A 23684-nucleotide genomic window follows, 5' to 3' on the forward strand; every position below is an offset into this window, starting at 1 on the left:
CTCAGATTGAAAAATGAAAGTGATGTAATTTTAAGCTCTGAGGCCTTGGGGTTTTTTAGGGAGGTGAATATCGTTATGATATGATGTCAAATCTGATAACTTTAGTTCTTTTCCAATGGGTTACTATCATTATGGATATATTTTCGGAAATGCAGCGGAAATTTTCGAAAATTTTTGTTTTGCTCAAGTATTTAGTATTGTGATCATTTTACCACCAAAAGTGCAGATAGTGCAGATAAAATAAACATTTTCATCTTTTTGTTATCGATAAAAATATGTGAAAATTTAGCTATCTTAGTCTGAATTCGTGCCACTGCTTTAGATAACATCTCATCTTCATTGTTTTTCTATTAGAAACAAAACGGTATCCTTAAGGTGTTCGTTTTACCACCCCTTCCGCTATTAAATGAATTTCATTGATTCCAAATCTTCAGATAAATTAATAACAATCATCAACGCCTCGTATAAATTCCTATGATGCAAAGTAACCTTCAACGATAGTTAATAGCATAAAGGACAAAATTGAAAAAGGCTACCATATCAGTGGGTTGCAACAATTTTATCACAATTGTATAAATATATTTTACAAATACCAAATTTTGTTTCATATTTGTTAGAAGCACTCCGAGTTGATTGAGGAAATAATAAGCATTGAGAACAATTACTAATTGTTGATTAAGATTCATACAGCAATTTCTGTAAGCATTTTTGAGAAGTTTATAGGAAAATTCTTGAAGTTTTTCGGTCAGTAGCGAATGATTCGTTGGTTCTGTTGCATGCTCCTGTGGAGTGAACGACATAATTCGTATCAATCGTGTCCGGTTCGCCTAGTGCGGGTTCAATAAAAATATCGGTCATCTATGATCATGCAGTCATTTCAAATTATATCCATACTTTTATAGAAACCACTCGGATTCAGATTGGGCACCACTTCTACTACTGCATTTGGTCCATTGGTATTGCAAAAGGTACCCAAGTTTATCAGATCGCAGTACACTTTTCACGGCATTCTAGATTTTGCTCTATTACCTTATGTGCCATACAATTTTGGACAACTGCAAGGGACATGGAGGTCTTTATTTCGTCTAAACTCTTTCCCATAGCCAAACTACCAGTGTGTTCGTGTGGAAGGGCAGATTGTTCAGTGGCTTCCTTAACACATCAACATTTCCTTCCCATCTTCAAATTGACCTACATTCTGATGCAGTCGATGGATCCTTCATATATCGACTCATGGAGGTTTGTCTGTAGAATGAAGCAGATACATAGTAATGGTTAGGGGCCATGAATGTAAATTATTTATTTGTAATTTATTTTATGAATGATAAAGGAGTGTCCTGTGTGCTCCGACACTTTTGTTTCAAATGTACAATTTTAAAAGTACACCATTTTTGACGTGAATTATGTATGTTACTAATTGAACGATCTACAATCGAATAAACGAAAAAAAATGGTAGCTTGTTAAACCGTTAAACTTGAATTTTGAATTGCACTTATTTTTTACTCATAGTGTCTATGCTCGGACACTAAATTTACTATTTTCGTTCTTGTAAACTAGGTGATAAGGAAACATAGAATGAAGATATATGTGTTTTCCATGATTCGTATCAATCGATTGATGCCTCAAGAGCTTTCAGTGTTTTTTTTTATGGAGTCCATATTCACGCTTAAAACTCCCATATATGTGTCCGGTCTATAGAGGATATGTCTCTAATTTTATAATCTTTGAAGATATGATTTGCGTAAACTATTAGTTTCTAACTTTTACTGTCCAATAGGTATTGAATTATGATGTTAGACTTTTAAAATGACTATTGGATTCTGAAAAAAAAGTCTAGTGTGCAAAGAAGCTGTTCGGCCACACATGGCTCCATCTACTATTAAGGATTGAATGCACATTTGTGACAATAGGGCGGCTCAAAATTTAAAAATGTTTTTTCTTTCTATCTTTATTAACGAGATTTTTAGCCCTGGACTAGTTCATCTCGGGACCAACTGCTTTACTTCCCTTCCGAAGGAAGTCGTCTCTGAAATTTTTAGTGACTATCTCGGGGATTCGATCCCAGTTCCTTGGCGTGAGAGGCGTGTGTCCTAACCACTACACCAGGTCCGTCCCCTTTTAGTTGTTTGAGAATCCAATCTCCCATATGTTCCTTACCATCCTTACCATAAAAATAGTGTTCTGTGAAATTTATATCTTTTTAGGTGGTGATTTTAAGGTGGCCCAAAGACAATGTAGGTTTATATGGAAATTCAGCCATTGCATGAAAAACCGATCTAGTGGGTCTCCGAATTCCGTGCAAATTTGCTATTTTGTTCCTTATCCGAATAAGGATACACGTATTTTTGGATTTTTTGATTAGGGTTACCATTTCCGAAATAGGGTGAGCAGAAAAAACACGATTTTGCAAAATTTTTATTTCTAAAAAAATTTTAACTTTTGAACCGTTCGACCGATTTTCAATCTTTTTGGACGAAATGAAGGCTAAAGATTTTGAATTTTCAGGAAAAATATAAAATTTCACAAAAATGTGTTTTTACATGAAAAAACTCAATAGTTTCCGTTTTTTCGTGTTTTAAAGGCCTTGAAAGTTCAGAAAATTTTACGTTTACTGTCAAATTTTCAGCGATGTATGTTTTTTAGTTTTTGAGATATATTTTTTTGAAAATTAAAAATCAGTCATTTTTTATCGGCACACACCCCAAGTAACGATTTCAGTGCTTTTTGATCTTAGATGTTATTTATAGAGGTTTTATTAGAGATGTATTCATTCCTAACAGATTTAATAAAGCATTGCAAAGTGCTAAACGTTCTTCTCGGCAAAACCCACTTTAAAATGCTTTGTAGATATCTATAAGAGCTCCCGGTAAAACTTATTTGTTGGCCACATATATTGATAATAAATTGTATTTTGAAGGAGCTGTGTAGTGTCTATTAAAACCTATTCTAAAAACCTTATCTTGCTTGTCTTATAAAGGCATAGGTAAAACTTCTAAGACTGCACTAAGTCATGTTAAAGCCTTCTTAAATCTCAACTGTCTGATGCATGTTATTGGAATGCAGTCTGCGTGTGGTTACCAATATCATTATGTTGCTAATGATAATCATGTGGTGAATTATGAGTTAATCAGAACGCAAACATAGAAATGGCAAATATTCCTCGCGTAGAATTATCAGACTACCGTATAAAGCATTTTTTTCATGTTTGGCTGAACTTCCCGTTCTAGTGGGACAACTATCTGCACACAACAGCTGAGCTACACGATAAAAGATTTCACTTATCACTTACCGTTTTCTGTATCAGTACAACCGATCAAGCACGACGGACTTTATTACAACAATTCATTCCAATAAAAACAATTTGATTCATAACGACACGAATTTAATAAAATGAATTGCATCACACAATTGAATCTTCCGATTTGTTTACGTTTTTGACAGCACTAGCTTTCCTGAATGCATTTAGTTTAAGTCAAGGCTCCTAAAAAACCTATTTGTCTTAGTGCAGAACAAATATACTGTTTTAGGAATATTTAAGCCATTGAGGGTTTTGCGCAAGGGTTCTTAAGATCAAAAGCGTTTATGAATGATTATATTGTTCGGAATTATCACCAATTGATCTTAAACCATCCCAGACAAAACTAGCAAGATTTAACTGGATGGAATCCATTTTTATTGTTGCCGTTTCGGATTGATAATTACAATATGCGTGGAAAATTTCAATTTATGATTGAGATGAGCATGAAATCATTCTGATAATGGAATGGAGCCAAATATTAGATAGCCAATTATGATGTCGTAATTGTGGCGCGTTGCTGTAAATCGAAACATTTTATGTCATTTCACCAGTAAATTTTTATTGGCAGGAATTTCACGCGGTCGTAAGGAATTTTTCTGCCACGCAAAAAATGATTATTTTAATTGATTATTATGAGTCGGTAGACATCATAATGGTTTCAAAATTGAAAAAGGTTATGGTTTAAAAACAACTTATTGGTTGATGTTTGTTCAATTATAAGCTCTTAACATTGGTTTTATTCCGTGTATTAGGATATCGTAAAAGATTCAATACCGCTTGATGAGCTCAATATGGCTGTACAATAGCTCTTATGAATGTTTTATAGTATACTACAAGGGTAGATGTATTGATACGATACAAAACTAAGAAGTTTAGAAACGGTTTTAAGGTATAGTCTTAACAACCTCCTGTAGTGTGGGCCTTTTCGGGCTTAACGGAGTTTTATCAAAGGTTTATTAAGGTTATTAAGACTAATAAGTTCTAAAATGAGTTTTAACGATATGGTGGTAACAACAGCTTGTAGTAAATGAAAAAACTAAATATTTTACTTGGGACTGTAGGTCTCAGCGCATTAGATTTGTAATGTATTAAAAAAATTATAACTTTTGAACAGCTTAACCGATTTCCAATCTTTTTGTATGGAATGAAAGCTTAAAATTTCAACTATTCAGGCAAAATTGAAAAATCTGATAAAAATATGTTCAAACGTGAAAAAATATAAAAATTTGTATTTTAATGTGAATTTTTTTTTTTTTCCAAGTTTTTTATTTTTTTTTTTATTTTTTCTGAAAAGTTGAGACCTTAAGCTTTCATTCCATAATTCATTGAGCTGTTCAAAAGTTATATTTTTTTTAAACATTACAAATCTAATGCGCTGAGATCTACAGTGTGTGCCGATGAAAAATGACTGATTTCAAAAAAATATATCTCAAAAACTAAAAAACATACATCGCTGAAAATTTGACAGTTTACGTAAAATTTTCAGAATTTTTAAGAAAAAATGAGAGCAGAAATAGCCTCTTTGGTCCCGAGGCCTTCAAAACACGAAAAAACGGAAACTATTGAGTTTTTTCATGGAAAAAAAGAACTATTTTTGTGAAATTTTATATTTTTTCCGGAAAGTCAAAATCTTTAGCCTTCATTTTGTCCAAAAAGATTGAAAATTGGTCAAACGGTTCAAAAGTTATAATTTTTTTAGAAATAAAAATTTTGCAAAATCGCGATTTTTCTGGTGACTCTATTTCGGAAATGGTCACCCTAATAAAAAAATCCAAAAATACGTGTATCCTTATTTCGGATAAGGAACAAAATAGCAAATTTGCACGGAATTCGGAGACCCACTAGATCGGTTTTTCATGGAATGGCTGATTACTATGGAGAAATTTTGGGATATGTTCCAAACGCGCTAGTATTGTAATGTAAGTACAAACACATCATCCCATAGCAAAAACTCATTCTTCAAACCATAATAAAAAAAATGCTGGAAAGATAAATTCAATGCGACGGATAACAGAAGAGATATTCATGAGTTTGTTTGCTATTAGTTGGGATTAGCCCTGCAAATATGCACAAAAATCCCAAACAAAATATGCTCAAAAGGAATTTGTTTCTTCAGCAACATCCTTCTTTAAGGTTTGAAGAATGAGTTATCAAAATGGGATGCGCCTGCCCATAACTGCATATTTGTCACATTCGACATTTTTTAGAAGTTTGAGTTAATACCTGGGAGAGTCATCAAATGACAAATACTTTCGATCAACTTTATGAAATCTGTGAGATCGTTCTAGAAAGTTCGAAAAAAATACCAAGTTGTTTTTTCACATTGGCAATTGAAACCGCATAACAGTCACATTGAGATTCGAATGAACTTCGTAATGTAGTAGCAATGAAATTTCTACCAGAATTATTTTCTGACTATTTTCCCAATCTGCGGTATGAGTTGCACAACATTTCAGCCTCAAATAAGCACTTTTGAGTTCTTGGTGATTTTTTGAAATTCTAGTTTCCTCCCATACTGCAATGATATGCACACTTGGTATCCCATTTTCTCAATGCCTACTTTTGTCGAATGTTACAAATATGCAGTTATGGGCAGTACAGTACTAGCGTGTTTGGAACATTTCTCCATAGTATTTTCCGTGTAAACCAACATTGTCTTTGGGCCACCTTTAAATCACCACCTAGAAAGTTGAAAATTTCATAGAACACTACTTTAATGGTAAAAATGGTAAGAAGTATAAGGGAGATTGGAATTTTGAACATTTTTTAATTTTGAATCGCCCTAATGTGACAAATTGAGCATTTCAAAACTTATACAACCATTTTGAGAAACGAGGAATGATATGTGGCATATGAACCAATTGTCACCGTTGGACTGCTGTGCTCTTCAGGAAGATCTGAACATGGTTTTGAACTGGTGCGGAAGGAATGGAATGCAAGTGAACATCTCGAAATGCAAGGTGATATCCTACAGTCGTCAGCGCTCTCCATTCGTCTTCCCGTACAGACTCGACAGTGAACAATTGGAACGTGTTGACAAAATTCGGGATCTTGGCGTCGTTATTGACTCTAAAGTTAAGTTTAACGAGCATATCTCTATCGTCACAGCCAAATCGTATGCTTTAAAAACTCTTTTTTGCTCCTTAGTGCGTAGTACTTTGGAATATGCTGTCCAAGTCTGGGCACCGTATCATAACGAACAGTGCCATCGCATAGAGAGCGTCCAGAAATCGTTTCTTAGATACGCGTTACGTTGTCTACCGTGGTCCAATCCCATCGAATTACCGGCCTATGAAGACCGTTGTCAACTAATTGACCTAGAAACGCTAGCAAACCGCAGGAAAAAATTGCGCAGATTATTCGTGTTTGACCTGATTATGAATCGTATTGACTGTAATTATTTGTTAGGTAATATTTGTTTTTATGCTCCTGTGCGCAGTCTTCGTAATCGTTCTATTTTGTGGATTCCTACTAGACGCACTCAATACGCTTTTTTTGACCCTTTTGACGATAGTTGCAGATTATTTAATGATGTTTCCGATAAATTTGACCTGAATATCTCTAAAAATGTTTTTGCCAATAGGATAAGAAATCTAGATTAAGTTACAATCTGTGCAACCATAAGTGTTGAAGATATTGAACCAAATAAATAATATATGCTGCTCTATCAATTAAATTACATTGATAACAAAGTTACGCAATCTATTTACTTCAATGGTGCATTGAATTTCTTGATAACAGTGTTGCCAGCAAAATCAAATGGTTATAATTGAAAGTAATTTCAAAAAGTCACAAAATTTACAAGAAAGCATTAATTGTTATGATTGAAAATGATTGAAACAAGCTATAAGCAGTGCCGTAGCGTACGGTTGGCCGGATTGTCATCCGCCAAGGGCGCTGAGTATCCGGGGGGCGTCAAAACACCTGGTGCACTTGATAGTTTTTTTTTTAAGACAGAAATATTTCACAAGAACACCACTTTCGAATAAAATTCATAGAATGACTTGTTGAAAAATATACTGAAAGGTTCTGAGGAAATATTAGAAGCCAATTATATTCTTAAGAAAAGTGATTCAAATTTTCATTAAGACTCACTAGAATATCTTGGCAAGGATTCTAACATAAGAATGAAAAGGGCTCACGCAATATATTGTAAAGAATGTCTACAAAATGCAGGACAAAATTCTCGTTGAGTTTTAGATGAAATCTTACTTAACCAAAGATTGAAAAATCCTGGCAGGCGTTATTTGAAAGTGTTGGACAGAACTTACAAAGAAAGTTAATCAAGATCCTCACGGAATGTTTGGAGCAGTTTTTCAGATCCCTGAGTAGAGTTTGTAAAGTAATGTAAGAGCATGAATAAAGATAAAGGATACAATAACTGTACTTTAGATTTTACAAAACTATTGGAGTTCATATGATTGATTGTGCAAATCCACCAACAAGTTTTGGTCCACTCTGGAATATTGTTCCTAAGAATTGAACCATAATTTAAAAAGATTATAGATTTTCTTGAGATTTTAAATCAAAATTTTATTGAAATTGAAATATTTAAGGTATATTTTATACAAAACTCATATAATAAGTAAAGACACCGACACGTTAATAAGTAAACAACGATGAAATTCGGCAGTAAGATGCACTTATATGCAAAATGTATTGATGCAAATTTTTAACTCAATGGCATTTAAAAACTCTTAGAAAGAAGAGAACGAAACTGCCAAAAATACAACAAGTCACCCCACGTTGTATTTCCCATTCTCATTAAAAGTTTTCTGAAAAAGCCCAAACGTGTTGATGCTGATCCAGAAAAGAAAAGATAAATTTCTTCATGAAAGTTTTACCCGCACTACATGGTCGGCGAAATCATTTGACCGTTCCTCGTTCATATGTACATTTCGTTCAGTCCCGTATAGACGTACAAAGTAAGTGGAATCAATCCGAGGCAGCTGTCAAATAAACTTTGCTATCATACATTAAATCGCATAAGAGTACAGACTAATTCGCAATAAAATTTACAGACTCGCATTGCATGATATATTTCATCATATAAAATATGCACGTATATCGCCTCCACTTTTGTATGTATAAGGCCTTTTCGTGACAATTTGCGCATATAAGCATCGCTTAACGCAAAGGATGTTTCGTTATATGTACATTCTGGTTGTCTGGCTTTGTCTGAACCAGACGATTATGAAGACCCAATGTACATAGGGTTTTTTTTCTCGCTATAGTTCAGTATTTGGGTTATATTTCCATAACGGAAAGGTTTCAAAATATTCCATCGGTGAAATTTTGATTTCTTTTTTTTCCACTTTTTAGCTATTTTCATACTAAAAACCATGAAAATATCGCTTTTGGACGTATTTCAGCCCATACAAAATGTATGAAAAACATTTCCCCGATAGAATATTCTAAGGCAAAGTAGGCCGTCATTTAAATTTGCATGCGTTGTTGATGGATTGTTGTCAAGTCATCTCACGATTTCGAAGCAAAGTTGGTTTTGCACTGACTTAGATGAAAAAGTATCAGTATACTTCTTGCATGTGAGCGTTTATAGTGATACTTTATCAAACCATTATTTATCATGTATTACTGAGTTTTATCAATTTTAAATTGCGAGCTGCATTGCCAACATGGCTGCCTAAACAAATCACGGGTTACTTAGCCTTAAAACCTTCCTATTGTGAAAGTATGTGTAGACCAAATACTGATTTTAGTGAGAAAATATCCGATGAACATTCGATTTTAATAATAGTCTGGTTTGAATCTATGACAAAAGGTCGCAAGGACAGAAGGTCTAAAACCAAAAAGTCAATTAGACAAAACGCCGAAGAACAAAAAATGAGAGACAAAAGGTTGAAAATTCTATTTTAAAAAAGGAAAAACTTCCCACCAAGTAAAACATTTTCAACCTCTTGTTCATTCGACCTTTCTTCTTTCGACCTTTTGTCCTTTCGAAATTTTGACTTTCGACCTTTTGTCCATAAACCGTCTGATTCAGACATAGCGTGCAACATCGTGTACACATCATGAGAGCTTGTTCATCATCTTCCGCTACAGCTCTGATTTAATCGGGACGATAACAGTGCATGATAAAACCCATCTTGAGGTGAAGATAAATCGAAGCCAAACCTCAAATTTTCAAGAGCACAAATCTGAAGAACCACACATGCGTTAAAGCTGAAAACCTTATCGATTGGTCACTAGCTGGTCGTGACCAATCGATTAAGTTTTTAGGTCAAACGGGTGTTCAGTTCTCCAGATTTGTGCTCTTGAAAATTTTTAATTTGGCTTCGATTTATCTTCACCTTAACAAGCTCCAAACCTTGGGGATATTATTTATATCAGATGTTCGGGGATTGTTTACCATGCCAGTTGCGTTAACAACCTCAATGGTAAATAAATGGGATGAATTATGGCTCATGTGTCAATGATCGTTAAATTTTCCAAAGTAAATTAACGACAAATCTGACACTCCCGTCATGTGCATAATTATGCGCTAAAATTAACATGATTTTTTCATTCTGTGTAACCAACAAATTGCTTATTAGTTGCCAGGTCGCTAGTAAGCTTCTTATGTAACGACCAACAAGTTACATAAGGCTCGACTTTTTGCGCTTTTTCGTTAATACAGCAGTATTTTTCCAAGTTAAATTGAAACCACTGTATCTTTAAATTTGTTAAGCAGCCGCTGCTGTGACTTATTTGTAACAATGTGTAACGCATGGGTAATATATTTGTAAAATACCATTTCATTTTTTTTTCGTTTTGTATTAATTAGCATGAAATCCTAAGAGGATTCCTCCTAGGATTTCATGCTTATTTCTTGCAAGATGCTTTAAGGTGGCTTTTGAAGTGGCCCTAGAGCGAGTTATTGTCAATTTCATGTTGCAGCACCAACATAACTTTTAGATACCCAAATCACAGATAACAGATGGTAGAACAAAAATCTTCTGAAAACCTGTGTAAATATTCAAACTAAAACACGTTGAAATCACTAGCGCCTCCACACAGCGTATTGCGTCAAACTGTCGTGAATATCAGTATCTTGAAATATTTCATATTCACCGTTGATATCGTCATGGGACCACACCGCACTATGGGCGATCAGGAGGCCAATAATCAAAAAATGACTTGTTCTGATAGGTTTTTCTCATCATTCCATAGTAAACACTTATATTAAGATATTCCTGGAATATTAGGACAAGATCTTTTATAGATTAATTGATACAGTATGTCAAAGTTAGAGTAAAAAAAAAAATAATTCAGTGCAAACACATGGTACACATTGAATACAATATACTGCATAATCGTAATATTTTATACAGATCTTAATATGCTGTCCGAGAGCTTATTCAAAAAGTTATCTTAGAAAATAAAATAAAAAAAAACTCTTACTTTAAGTCGGAAAAATGCGGTGAGTGCACTGAAAAAAATATATTTGATTTTTTTTCGAAACTTAATACATCCCATACTTTTTTGTCCCAGGCTAAAATTTATTTCCAAGGGTACTTTTAGATGTAAACTAAAGTTTTTAATTTAGGGCTTTTTGATTTTTTTCAATATTTTCAACCATGTTCTATTAAAAAAAGCTAAAAAATAATTCAGGAAATAACTGAATTTTGCTAAATTATTCATATCATCATTTTTATGTGAGTTCTAATATTTATAATGGTTTGCACAACGTTAATCGCATAAATGGCTTATATGCATCAATAGTTACAAAATTTATTATTTCGCTATATGCCCTATTCAAAAGTTAATCTCGAAAACTTGTTTTTGAAAATAAAACATCAAATTTGTATCATAAAACTCATAAATACGACATGACATGGAAAAAATATATTTGGCCACCATTCTGTATGGAAACCGCCCATAGTGCACCGCAATGTTGCTACTTGTGTTTCCATTTAAAACGACCGTTAGTTGTCTTACACAGTTTTACAACTTAAACGGCTGTTATCTGTGCCCAAATCAAGATGCTTTTCAAATAATTCGAGATTCTGTTCCGAGTAGTGTATTCTAGGGCGCGTTTTAAACTTGTTTATTTAATTGAGTATAAATAATACTAGGCATTCAGAGTAAAATATTTTCAGATTAGTGAATACTAGATTCTTGTTAGCTAAAGTTACAGCAAATATGTTTTTTTTTCTCAGAGTAGCTGTGTCTGCAATAATTTCAAACCTAAATAATTCAAAAATTTATGCAACCATTCAAAAGCGAAAACTCATCGGAAAGAACTCATCGATTATTAGCAAACATTAAATCCCATTTCCGTCCACTGCAGCCCGAACAGACTGCTAACTCGCTGGCAGCTTGCGTGCTGAAGCAACAGAAGATTATTCCGAACGGATGAACCGCAAATTCGACCTGCTGCCTGGTGCTGCTACCTTACCTTCCTACCAATCCGTTGCGCGCGCGTGAAAGAGGCAAGGTGTTGACGCCGTAACCAGCTCAAGAAGAGAACAGTCCGGGTCTGAGTCCGACACACCATTCATCGGCCATAACTAACGATCGTGAGTCGTATTGTTCGGGAGAGCAGATCTACATAGGGCAGGGTTGAACTCCAAGCGTACAGAGTCCTGTGGAGAAGGAACTCGGTCCACGGAATTGGTCCATGGGACCCCGAGGAGGAGTCAGAGGTCCGAGAACCCAGTCTCCTTCTTGAGTCGATACACATTCTTTTTTTCTGCTGGCTCATTCTTCAGTTTCTTTAGTTTGTTCGTTTCTTCGTTCCAAAGCAGTGCTGTTGCTGTAGCTATAATCATATTCTTATTAAAGATTCTCCTTTTGGCTGGCTGACTTATTCTTCTTTGCATTCCCTTTCTTCCCTGCTCCTCTGGATGGTTCCCGTCTCATTCTTCACTAATTCGTTTCTTGTTAAGCTCTTAAAAGAGCAGAAAAATTGAAAAGCAGCCCAGAGAGAAAGAGCAGCATCAACAAGAACAGCACACCCCATTGCGAGGACGGAGAAGACGACCACGACGGGGCCACTGGCTGCCACCAAGAACACTATTGTCAGAAGAAGCGCATTCGGTCTGCGTGGTACCTCGCGCTTCATGTTGGTCAGCGAACCGGGTAATGCAAAGAGGGTTATTAGGCGCAAAATGCATGCGAAGCTGTAAAAAACGGCGCGTTATTGTGTCTGCTTGCGTATGGCGTTTTTTCTGCTCGAGTCAAAAGTGCAAAATCTCTGCAAGATATATGGACGGTCCGGTTCGGGAAGGCCAAAAAAAGCTCCTCAATTTCCAGGCCGGGCTTGATCCTATCAGAAATTGCGTGAATTGGGTATATTTTTAGCTTGTCAATAAACTGATGATTTTTGGTAAAATTTATATAGTTTTTGAACTTTTATCGTTTGGGATAATGAATCAAAGAAGACATTACGAATATAATGAAACATGTGATAATAGGAATCGAATAACCCAATTCTCAAAATACAACCAATAATCGAATAACATCAGAATATGTTTAAGGTATTTTTTGTACGATTTAATTGAAAGAAGGTTGAACCAGTTCTAAGAAGAAAAAATAGGGATTTCTAATTTTTGATATCTTGCCTATATTTTTTTCAAACTCAAAACATGAAAAAACTTACCACTTTTCAAATGGGATAAGTTGCAACACTTTTCAACTTCGAAAGTCTATAGGCGACAGTTCCAAAGTTCTAAGTACATTAATCATCAATCTGACATGGAATCGAACTTAGAAAAATGAAAAAATAATTTTCTTCTTCTTCTCTGGACATAACGACCTCACTGGAACAGAGCCTAATTCTCAGCTTAGTGTTCATATGAGCACTTCCACACTTATTCCCTGAGGAAGCTTTCTTTGCCAAAAGCCATTTTTGCATTCGTATATCGTGTGGGCAAGTATAAAGATACTCTATGCCCAGGGAAGTCAAGCAAATTTTCATTACGAAAACAACCTGCACCAACCGGGCATTGCTTTGTAACCGCGGATACGAAATGCATCTTATCTTATTTAAAAAATGTTTTTGTGAGATTATCCATAAATTTATTAAGGTTTTTTTTTACTATTTTCTTAGAAACAATCTCGAAAACACATATGAAAATCAATGAGAGTATCGCTTTTGTATTCTTTCGAAAATTAATCTCTAAAATTCTCCATGCTGTCATACATTTGCTAAAAAAAATCTTCCATACTTTCATCACGGAATTTGAATATGGAGCACTCAAGAATTTATCCACGAATTTTTCAGATATAAATTAAGATTGTTATCTCAAAATGCTTAACAAAGAATGTTGATCGAGTTAAATAAAACTATTGATGCTATTATCGGAGAAACCTAGGAGAACCTAACTGGATTAACCAGGAAATCTCTGGAAGAATTCTTGAAGAAAACCTTATGGGAGTTCACAGATTTTCTGAACAAGTTTTCTTTATGTATTCCGACAGTATTGAATGAAATATCTCAGGGCATCCCTGGTAGTGTGTCTATAACAATAACTAAAAATTCTCAAAATAATAGTGAAAGGTCGAGAACAGAAGAGAATCTTTGGGAAGATTCCATGAAAACTGCAGAAGAAAATCCTGATCAAACTCCAGGATGAGTTACTAGTGGCATTTTCATGCGAAGCACTAATAGTTATATAACCTACTGTTTCAGGAGAAGATTTTCTACCAAGTACGAAAATGTTTGAGTTCTAAAACTTAACCAAACTTAAAACTCCTGGTAACGGTCCTGAAAAAAATCTGGGTGAAATAACAAAAGAAAATCATGTAAGTATCAGTAAAGGCCTTAAGCAGGAGTTAAGGAAGTAATTTTGGAAAAAAAAATGGAGAAAATGCATACAAAGGATGGGTGTAAATAACTTTCAAAGAATTGTCAACGAAAATTGATAAACAAATTGTTGAAAGAAGTTCGTGAGAAGCTTCATAAAGATTCAAGAGAATAATTTTAGGAGTTGTGTTGATAATTCTTGAGAAAAAAAATGATTATTTCAAGAACTAACTTCTTGAGGAATACTAGAAGGGACCCATGGAGATAATTTATAATGATGACCTCGAAAAAACTTTGGGCGTATTTCAAGAAGAAATTCTGGGTGAGCAGATGGATGGAAATCTGAAAGGAAGTCTTGAGCATTTCATAAGAAACTTTTAAATCCTTTAGTTTTTATAAGGATTTTTTCAAATCATGTATTTGAAAAAAAAAACATAAATAATAAATAAATAACAATTAATAAAAGAGATCTGGGAATGTACCCGGTAACAAAACTGCTTACAATTAGCTTTTTCAAAACATGTTTGATAAACTCAAACCCCTTTTGGAGTAGAACGGGATAAATCCCACCCGCTCCTGGAGATTTGAAAGGAGCAAACTATTAAGTGCCCATTGAATCGATTCAGTAGTAACGATACTGCGTGCCGAGGCCAGAGATTCGTAACTACATGAAAAGACATTTGGTTCATCCGTAGATGCTATGTCCACACATCCGGGGAAGTGTGTATTGAATAAACATTCTAAAACTTCTTCATCGGAAGAAGTAAAGTCACCATTAGGTAAGCGAATTTCGTTCACTTGGAAATCCTTAGATTTTGCAAGGATTTTGTTCAGCCGGTTGACTTTACTCAAACTGGAAACATTTGGTCGGGGTTCTGCTAAACCGCACCAAAAGCCAATTTTTACAAAAATGAATTATTTACACTAGAGGATTCAGATTATCATAACCTATCTACATTCAAGATATCAAATAATTTGAACCATCCCTCGTTGAGTAAATTCAAAATTTTGTAATTTGTAATTTTGTACAAAGGTTTTTCCAGCCGTTTCGTTCAACAGAACGAAGAGCCTTCTTGTAAGCCTTGCGAGCCGACTTGAACGACTCTTATCCAGCTGAACGGCGTCTGTTCCAACTCCTTCTACATTGTTTTCTGAGTCTAGTCAGATCGGAATTCCATTTTGGGGTCCCTCTTGTAGTCTTTACAGACCGCAGAGGACATGCTGACATAAATAAACTTCAAAATACTCTAGAATAAACTCTCCAGATCCACAAGCGTGATCTATGAACATCTGAAATCTTTGTATATGCAAAGAAGCTCAGAACAATAAGTTGCTTTGATTTCGTTGACGTATTGTTGTGTTGTATTTAGGAATTATTGGGAGTCATCTAAGAACCACTTGGAAAATATGACCTGAGATTTCTGGATGATCGGCTTAAATCAAAACAATTATCCGTTTACTCATGTGAATGCTTAAAGGTATGTGTCATAATCAAAAACTTGAAATCGACTCCTTGTTACGCTTATAGATCCTGAGTTCTATATTCGATGGAGTATTTAAAGAACCCAGAACATTCGTACAAATTAATGCAATACTCCGTTAAGTTATATAAAAAATAAGAGCCTATACCACTACTAAAACCATCAATATACAACTGCTCAGATTTGTAGTTCCTTAGGCCTACACAGCCAAACCTCTTTTAAGAAGTTACCAATCCAGTTAGAAGCGTAAAAAGAGGGAGAGTAAGTTGGAGTGGAATTTCGAGCATAAAAATAATTAGATGCGTAAAAAAGCTTTTCGTTTGTCTTGAATGAATTATGCGAAGAGGGGGTTCATCCCAAGAAATGGCGGAAACCATTGGCGGCCCCATATTGGAATCCAAGATGACGACTTCTGGCTTATGGTAATCACTTAAAACACATCCAATATTCAATCAATGTTTGACGCCTTGAAATCGAAAATGATGACTTACAGTTTGTGAAAACCACTTGAAACCCTTAAAAACGGATCAATTGATATGAATAATTATTTCACTATCGCATTCGTTCAGGACTCCAACGTAGTCGTGTGAAGAAAAAGTTCTGGAAAATCTCCTGAATTTTCGAAATATTTAAACTTTAAAAAACTATTCTGACTACTAAAAACTATGCTAATGTTCTGCACATGTATTAAAGAATGGTAATACAGTCGCCTCTCCACATCTCGATATTGAAGGGACCATCGATATAGGGAGATATCGAGACCAGTGCTGGGAATCTCATCAAGTAGCCTATGTTGGGTGTATGAATTTTCTAAATCGTTAGTGTCATGGTGTCATTGAAGGCTCTAAATGCAGCGGGAAATAGAACATTTTTCTACAGTAATTTTGGGGTGCCCTTAGCAACGGGTGTTTTGCAATTTTCAAGGCTCTTTGCCTACAGCAGCGATGGACCGATGCACGAGTTCACTAATTTGACGTTTGAGCGGTGCCGAATTCACTGGTTTCCATGGTCACGTAAATAATATGGCACCGCTAAAACGTCACAAAGTGAACCCGTGCATACAGGGTGTCCGCAAATTATCCGTACAAACTTTGAAGACCTGGCTCTATACAATCAAGCATAATAAATTCAATATTCTTGCATGGTTTTAAACATTGGATTATTATATTCTTAAGAAATAAGTTTGACACATTTCCGATTTCAAATAATTGCAAAACCAACCCAAATGTATTGAGGTGGCTTAAATGGAGCTGTTTTCCGAGCTTTATGACGGGAGAGAAATGTTCATAGAACTCACTGGAATTGAGCCATTCAATTTTCTATTTCCAGTCTTACTTGAAGCCACTAACCTGTAGATTACTTCAAATAATAATAGAATATTTGGATTCATCTCTTTTAGGTTTTAGGGATAACACATCCCCAATACGACTAGCGGCCCTCAGGAAAAACGTCTCCGAAAAATTTAAATTTGCCTATCTCAGTAACAAGCAATCATTTCGAAATTTTTTAAAGTTTTATTTTGTATTAACATATAGATGTATTATAAAAGGTACATGGACATTGATTTTTCATTGTTTTTAATGTGAGATCATCTTTCCAATATTTTGCTGTTCGGATAATTTGTGGACACCCTGTAGGTCCATAGTCGTGAGTTTCACTGGCTTCGCTGACTTCGATTGGGTTTGTTTGGCTACTGTAGAATGAATTTCATATTTTTTTTCCAACCCTGATCGAGACAAAGAACATTAATCAAATGAACACTAGATTGAAAATCACTCCGTTACTAGGAGAATAATAAACAAACAAACTTCTTTTTGAGTTTCCAAATTGTTCTGAATTGCTGAAAGCTGGTCTAGTAGCCTTGAATAATGTTCATATCGACATACAGAGAGAAAACTGGGAACAAAAAAGCAACATGAACACATCGAGATATAGAGATATCGAGATAAGGAGGAGAGAGAAATCGTATGCAGAATGAAGGGACCGAAGCAATCATCGACATTGGGAGAGATATCGAGATGTAAAACATCGAGATGTGGAGAGTCGACTGTACTTTTAAATTCTTTCAATCCCACTATTAAGATGGTAGGACTCCATACAATGCATTCTTCACAAATAGTAATGTGAACCATGCAATGCAACATACTCGATTACGTCATGTGAAAAATAAACACGGGTCTATTTCCCACCCTTCTTCGACGTGACCATGGGAAATCGTCCAATAAACAATAACGAAATAATCATCATCCCAATAAGTTCCAATATTTAACTGTCCTATTTTCTCAAATTTCGATCCCTCCACTCTTCCAGTCTCCAGCATTGTTTACGTACATACATCACATCGCATGTGACATGGGAAAGGTCACCCTCCGGACAATACACCTGATTTATTCACCTCGGCACCTTCCGATCCCTGCCTCGGGCTCGGAACCTGTGCGCCCTCAACATTAACAACTAACACATTAATTCCGAACCATGGAAAGATTATGTTTTGTCTGACTTCGTAAGCCTCCGGGGTGTTCGTTGATCCTTGCGTGCGATTATTTTGTAATGCTTTTCAATAGACCAACCAACGGTGATGACGACTCTACGGTTATTGGGATCAGCAGGACAACTCTCGCAAGAACAACAGCAGAAGAAGAAGAAGTGTTATTCTTTTATTGCTGCTCAGCGCCCCCACTGGGACATGATGCTGTTTTTTTCGGGTTCCTTTTCTGACCAACCCAAATCTCTCGCCCATCAGCTCAGGAGCCAAGACGGGAAAGGAAATCGTGAGTATTGTTCGATCGCATGGGCAAGAACTACGCAGGAACAGACACAGGAATTAGTGAACAAATATTTACCTTCGGAGGCTTTCTTTCGCCCTCCAGTGTACCCCGATTTTCTGCTTGTTTTATCTGGGCCTGAACTGGAGAAGGGAAAATATGTTACAAATCAGCAAAAAAACGGCAAACATCGACCGAATTTTGATTTGGTAAGAAACCTTCGAGGCCTACGTAAGCGGACATGGGCGAAGCCAGGTTTTCCGTGACGGGCGAATTATTTTCCGTATCAATACTAGTTGTGTTCCTATTGACCACAAATTCAACGAATAGATTATTGTGCAACACAAAGGCATATATAGTGATTTTCACAGTAATAATCTTAGTTACGAATTTCTTCCAAGGAAATACTTTCCAACTGATAATATTGTAAAGCCCATTTAAATAACTAATATCTTCTAAAACAAACTTTCCAACCTCCTTAGACCATTGCACACGCCCATGCCGGACGCAGCTCGGACCAAATACGAAAACAGGAAAAATAATTGCAGTGTCATTATCCGGGCATTGATGGTTTCGGTCTAAGCTGAACTCCAGGAGTTTTTTTTTTTATGTTCATCTTCTGCTGCTCTTCGTACATCGATTCTTGGCTTGAGCACCAGTGAAATTGGGAAATAGCAAACGATTTGTTGGTTGTTCTGTCCGCTCGGTTGTTTGTGTGCTGTATGCTCACTTATTTTGCCCTTCTCTATTCGGTGATGCTTTTTTTATTATTTGCCAGTAGTTTTCTGGTTCGATTTCCTGGAACTGACAAAACAAGAATCGGATCTCTTTTCTTTTCTCCCCAGTAGAATCGAAATCGTTTAATTTCCTGAAAACCCATGATTGGAAATTGTTTCACGGTGGTTTTCTAATCCTGAAAAATGATTCCTGTTTGAGTAAGCGTCGTTGGAAATCAGATTTTTGACCCCGCACAACGTGTTGGAGCTGGGATTCGCTGAAGAATTAACGGACGTACAGTTCCGTGCTCGAGTTTGGGGTCACGCCTTCAAAAACAAACATAGATATGGACAAAATATTTTTTCATATTTTTTAAAGAGTAACCCCAAAACTTTCGCACCGGGCTGTATGTACTTCAAGGCCCATGCTCCTTGGGGCCACGAAATTTACGATTGCAAGGGCCTCTGGTGGAGAGGCAAACTTCGGCTCGCATGAGTTATGCTGCGTGTTACTTAAATTTGTTTTTTCGCACTCCGTATCTGCTTGTGGATTGCTTCAAATTTATCGCTTCGCCTTTTGTTCCTCTCCAGCTGCTTCGTCTTATTTGAGTTTGCTTGCACCTCATAAACATCATCCAACAACCGACGGGGGAGCTGAACATGGTGCATGCACGAAAACTGTTTTTCGATGGGACCCTTGTTCCGTTGGGTCCAAACAGGGGAGTTATTATTGTACTCGAGTCGAGCGTTCCAGTACAGTCGGAAATTGATGGTAACGGGGAGTAAAACAACCGAAAAGAATTGACAGGTGAGTTTTATTGTATTAACGTGAGGATACATGCTAATAAATCTGTTCTTACCGAGCACTAAATAATACGATCCCAAGGGTCTGAAGTGAACGCAGAATGATGGTAGAAGCTATGGCAAATTCAGATTTTAGATTTATGAACCATTATGAACCTTAACATTTCAAGCCTTCAATAGATTGAAAATTTTAACCAATAACAGTTTTAGGTTTTCTTTATAAACATCTCATTAGTTTCGTTACTAAGAAAAAATATTTCAGAAGTCAAAAACAGCTGAACATAAATGACACCTTAACTTTTACATGCTCCTTTGTCTACGCTGCTAATCTGAATTAGCGCACTCTTGATGGAAACTCCTCTGCGATGCGAAAATGAGGCGATTTACACGTATTTCTGAGGAGTAAAAAATAAACGCAAAATTTTCAACAGCGATCCTCAAGCGATTCGTGTGAGAGTGCAAAAATATGCGAGGATTTTTTCTAGTACTCTTTCTCTCTTGGTGCTATGTTCACTTTTACTCACTTTACAAAGAAAAAACTCTTGATTGTCCCAGCCGACCAAGAAAGGCCCCGAGGAATTGTAATGACACTCTTTTTTTTATGGAATTTTACTCTGTTGTGTTTAGTGCTGCATCTTCCTCACTCATTTTTCGTTGCCTCTCTGCTTAGCATTTTTCGCTCCCTCGCAAAGAGGCAAAAGCAGCACACTGCTCTAGAGTATGTCACCGAGCTCTGATGATTTTGAAGAGTCTTATCAAGCCTGCTTGTGAGCAGACTTCTAAGAACACCTCCGTTGGAGATATGTATGGAGACGTTTTCGAATACCTTTGGGGAGACATCTGTGAAGAAATACATGAAGAGCTTTTCTTATAGTAGGGTACACAAACCTTCAAAAGCTTGGCCTGTTGTGTGTTGGCACGGTGTGCGACTCACGTTAGGCATGCTGAACCGCTAAAAAACTTCACTCACTGCTCCTATGCCTCGACTTCCACCGGAGCTACATCACGCAAGAAGCGCTGTACTCAAGCACTTCGTAAGTCTCAGTCTCTAGCTGTTCTGTTAGTTCGCTGTTGGAGCTTCAATGTCGTCGAAAACGCTACTCACTACGACATTTGTACAGTGTCTCTGCGACTACTCGTTTTGCCCAATCTCGCCAGGACTTTTCACAGCTTTCTGTGCGACGACGTCAGGACTGGCCTCACGTCAGAGCCCTGTTGAACTTCTACTGGATACTCATGTGCACTTCGCTACTTTACGACGATTTATTCTCCGCTGCTGCTTTCCGAGCTCTCCTGGTTGATCAGCTGGATGCTGAGGTCGGTCCAGCAACTGGACTTGGACTTCAGGTTCACTGGCGTCCTGACGCCCCAAACTGGTGGTTTGTGACGATCGATGCTACTCGGCCTAGTCCCCGACGACGCGTTTTTTCATACTTCGATACTGGCCGGTGGTGTGCCGAAGTCGGCCCAGCGATTACGGTTGAAGAATGGCTTCCGGTTCACTGGCGCTCCGACGACTCAAACCGGTGATACGTTACGTACTACTCAGTGTAGATCCCAGCGGTGGATCTATTCTACTCCGACGACGGTATATGTCCCAAATCGATGCTATCCGGGCATATGCCGAGGCCGGTCCTGCTATTCTAGTGGAGGGAAACTTCCGGTTCACAGGCGCCCCGACTACCTTTTGCCAGTGCTACTCGCGATCTACTCAACTAGTCCCCGACGATGGACCTAGTATACTCCGAAGCGATTCCAGAGGACGGAAACTTCCGGTACACAGGCGCCCCGATGACCATTTGGCGGTGCTATTTCGCGAATCACTCAGCTATGTATACCTCGGCGATGGAATCAGCCTTCTCCGACTCGACGTTCGTTGGCCAAGTACCAAGGTCGGTTCTGGTTGCAGTTTACAGGAGCCCCTACGACTTATTACCGATACTACGCTACGCTCACTGTGCTCGGTCTAGTCCCCGACGGAGGATCTAGCATATTCCGATAGCGACCCGGAGCTCTCTGGTCCTCAAGCCATCTCCTTTGCAGCGACGACATAATCTTCGTTATCTCTCTGTTCACCATATTCCAAGTGCTTTCATACTGGCACCTGTTCTGCACGATGTTTTCCGGATTAAGCACGCTTTCGGTTTCTGACATCATCTCGCTGAATTGAGGGCAGTCGAATATAACATGCTCCTCGATATTTGGACAAGCCGGACAATGTGGAGACCCTGCGTGTCCAAATCTATGCAGAAATTTTTGGAAGCATCCATGGCCTGACAAAAACTGGGTCTGGTAGAAGATAACTTCCCCATGTTTTCTGATCATCCATACCGACATATTAGGAATGAGCCTTCCTTTCTCCGAGTTATCCCACTACTGCTGCCACTTGGCCGTTGTACACTTTGAGAGTATTCCTCACAGTTCTTATGTTCCTTCGCTTGTAGCATGCTATGTCCTCAGCCAGAGTGATACAGATATAAATCATTCCGGCGATAACACACACTGCTTCGGACGGTAGGCACTCGTCACCTGTATAGCCATGACCCGATTGCGTTTGTTTCTCAACGCTGCTGCCCAAGCTGAAAATCTGTATCTCAATATGAACGATGATACGGTCGCCAGAAGACGCCTCGTTCTTCCATTACCACAAGGTGCTTCAGAGAGCGCTTTGATGAGATTGCGTGTCCTCCGACATTCATCTCGAACTGCTGAACAACCTTGCAGTTGCTGACCAGCACCATCTCCGTTTTATGATGAGCCTCCTGCAGCTTGACCAGACAAAATAAAGACCTCCATGTCCCTTGAAGTTGCCCAAAAATTTATGGCACATAAGTTAATAGAGCAAAATCTAGAATGCCGTGAAAAGTCTATTGCGATCTGTCAAACTTGGGTACTGTTTGCAATACCGAGGGACCAAATGCAGTACTAGAAGTGGTGCCCAATCTGAACCTGGCTTGACTTCAGTCATCCATGATTCAGTCTAGCGATTCCACTGTCAGCATCTCCAACTCCTCCGCAGTCTCGCCAGTTATCGCAAGAACGACGTCCTCTGCGAACCCAACGATCTCGACTCCATTCGGCAGTATCAATGTTAGCACTCAATCGTACATCATATTCCACAGTGTTGGACCAAACCCGTAACGCAGGTAGATCACCTTTCCGTGGTGCGTTACGAGGAAAGATCTATCGGGGCAATAAGTACGAAAGTCCAAGAGCTCAACGGACCCCCCTAGGACCCAGGATGCGGTGGAGTTCGCAGTGGTCACGATACAAACGGACAAGGCATGGAACTACGAGTAAGAGTATTTGAGCACATTGGGACCAACGCCAGTACGGTATACTGTGTATACTGGCAGCGCACGACAGCGGCGACATTCTACTTCCTTAGTAGGGCGGGTGACACTGGCCTGAAACGGCGAGTGGGCTAAGGACGCAAGCTGCCTTTATCCCGTAAAACCGTAGCAGGCCTTAGAGTACGTTCCAAATCCGTCGCCTGGATGTCCCAACTGGGTGGGAGTAGGCTCAGATGCCAATACCTGACTTGCGCCGATCCGGCTCTGAACATAGTACCCCAGGAAGGACTATGTCAACCCTAGCATGGCCTCCCTGCTTGCTTAGATAACCATAGGATCATAAACGCGACTATTCTAGCGGAGATTAATAGCGGCTCTTAGGGGGACCCATAAGAGATGATTCACCAAAACAAACAACAAGCGGAATGTGAAGGAGAGACTTCTGGACCCAGCAGTAACCGGCTAAGGTTTCCGCCAAGAAAGGAGGCGATCAACATCAACTTAAGTGAGAACAGTGCACAGTGGTCCAGGAATCAGTTTTACGCGGAAAGATGCATTTTGAGCTTTAGAATAAAACAT

Source organism: Aedes aegypti, chromosome 3 (assembly GCF_002204515.2).
Source record: "Aedes aegypti strain LVP_AGWG chromosome 3, AaegL5.0 Primary Assembly, whole genome shotgun sequence".
NCBI lineage: Eukaryota > Metazoa > Arthropoda > Insecta > Diptera > Culicidae > Aedes > Aedes aegypti.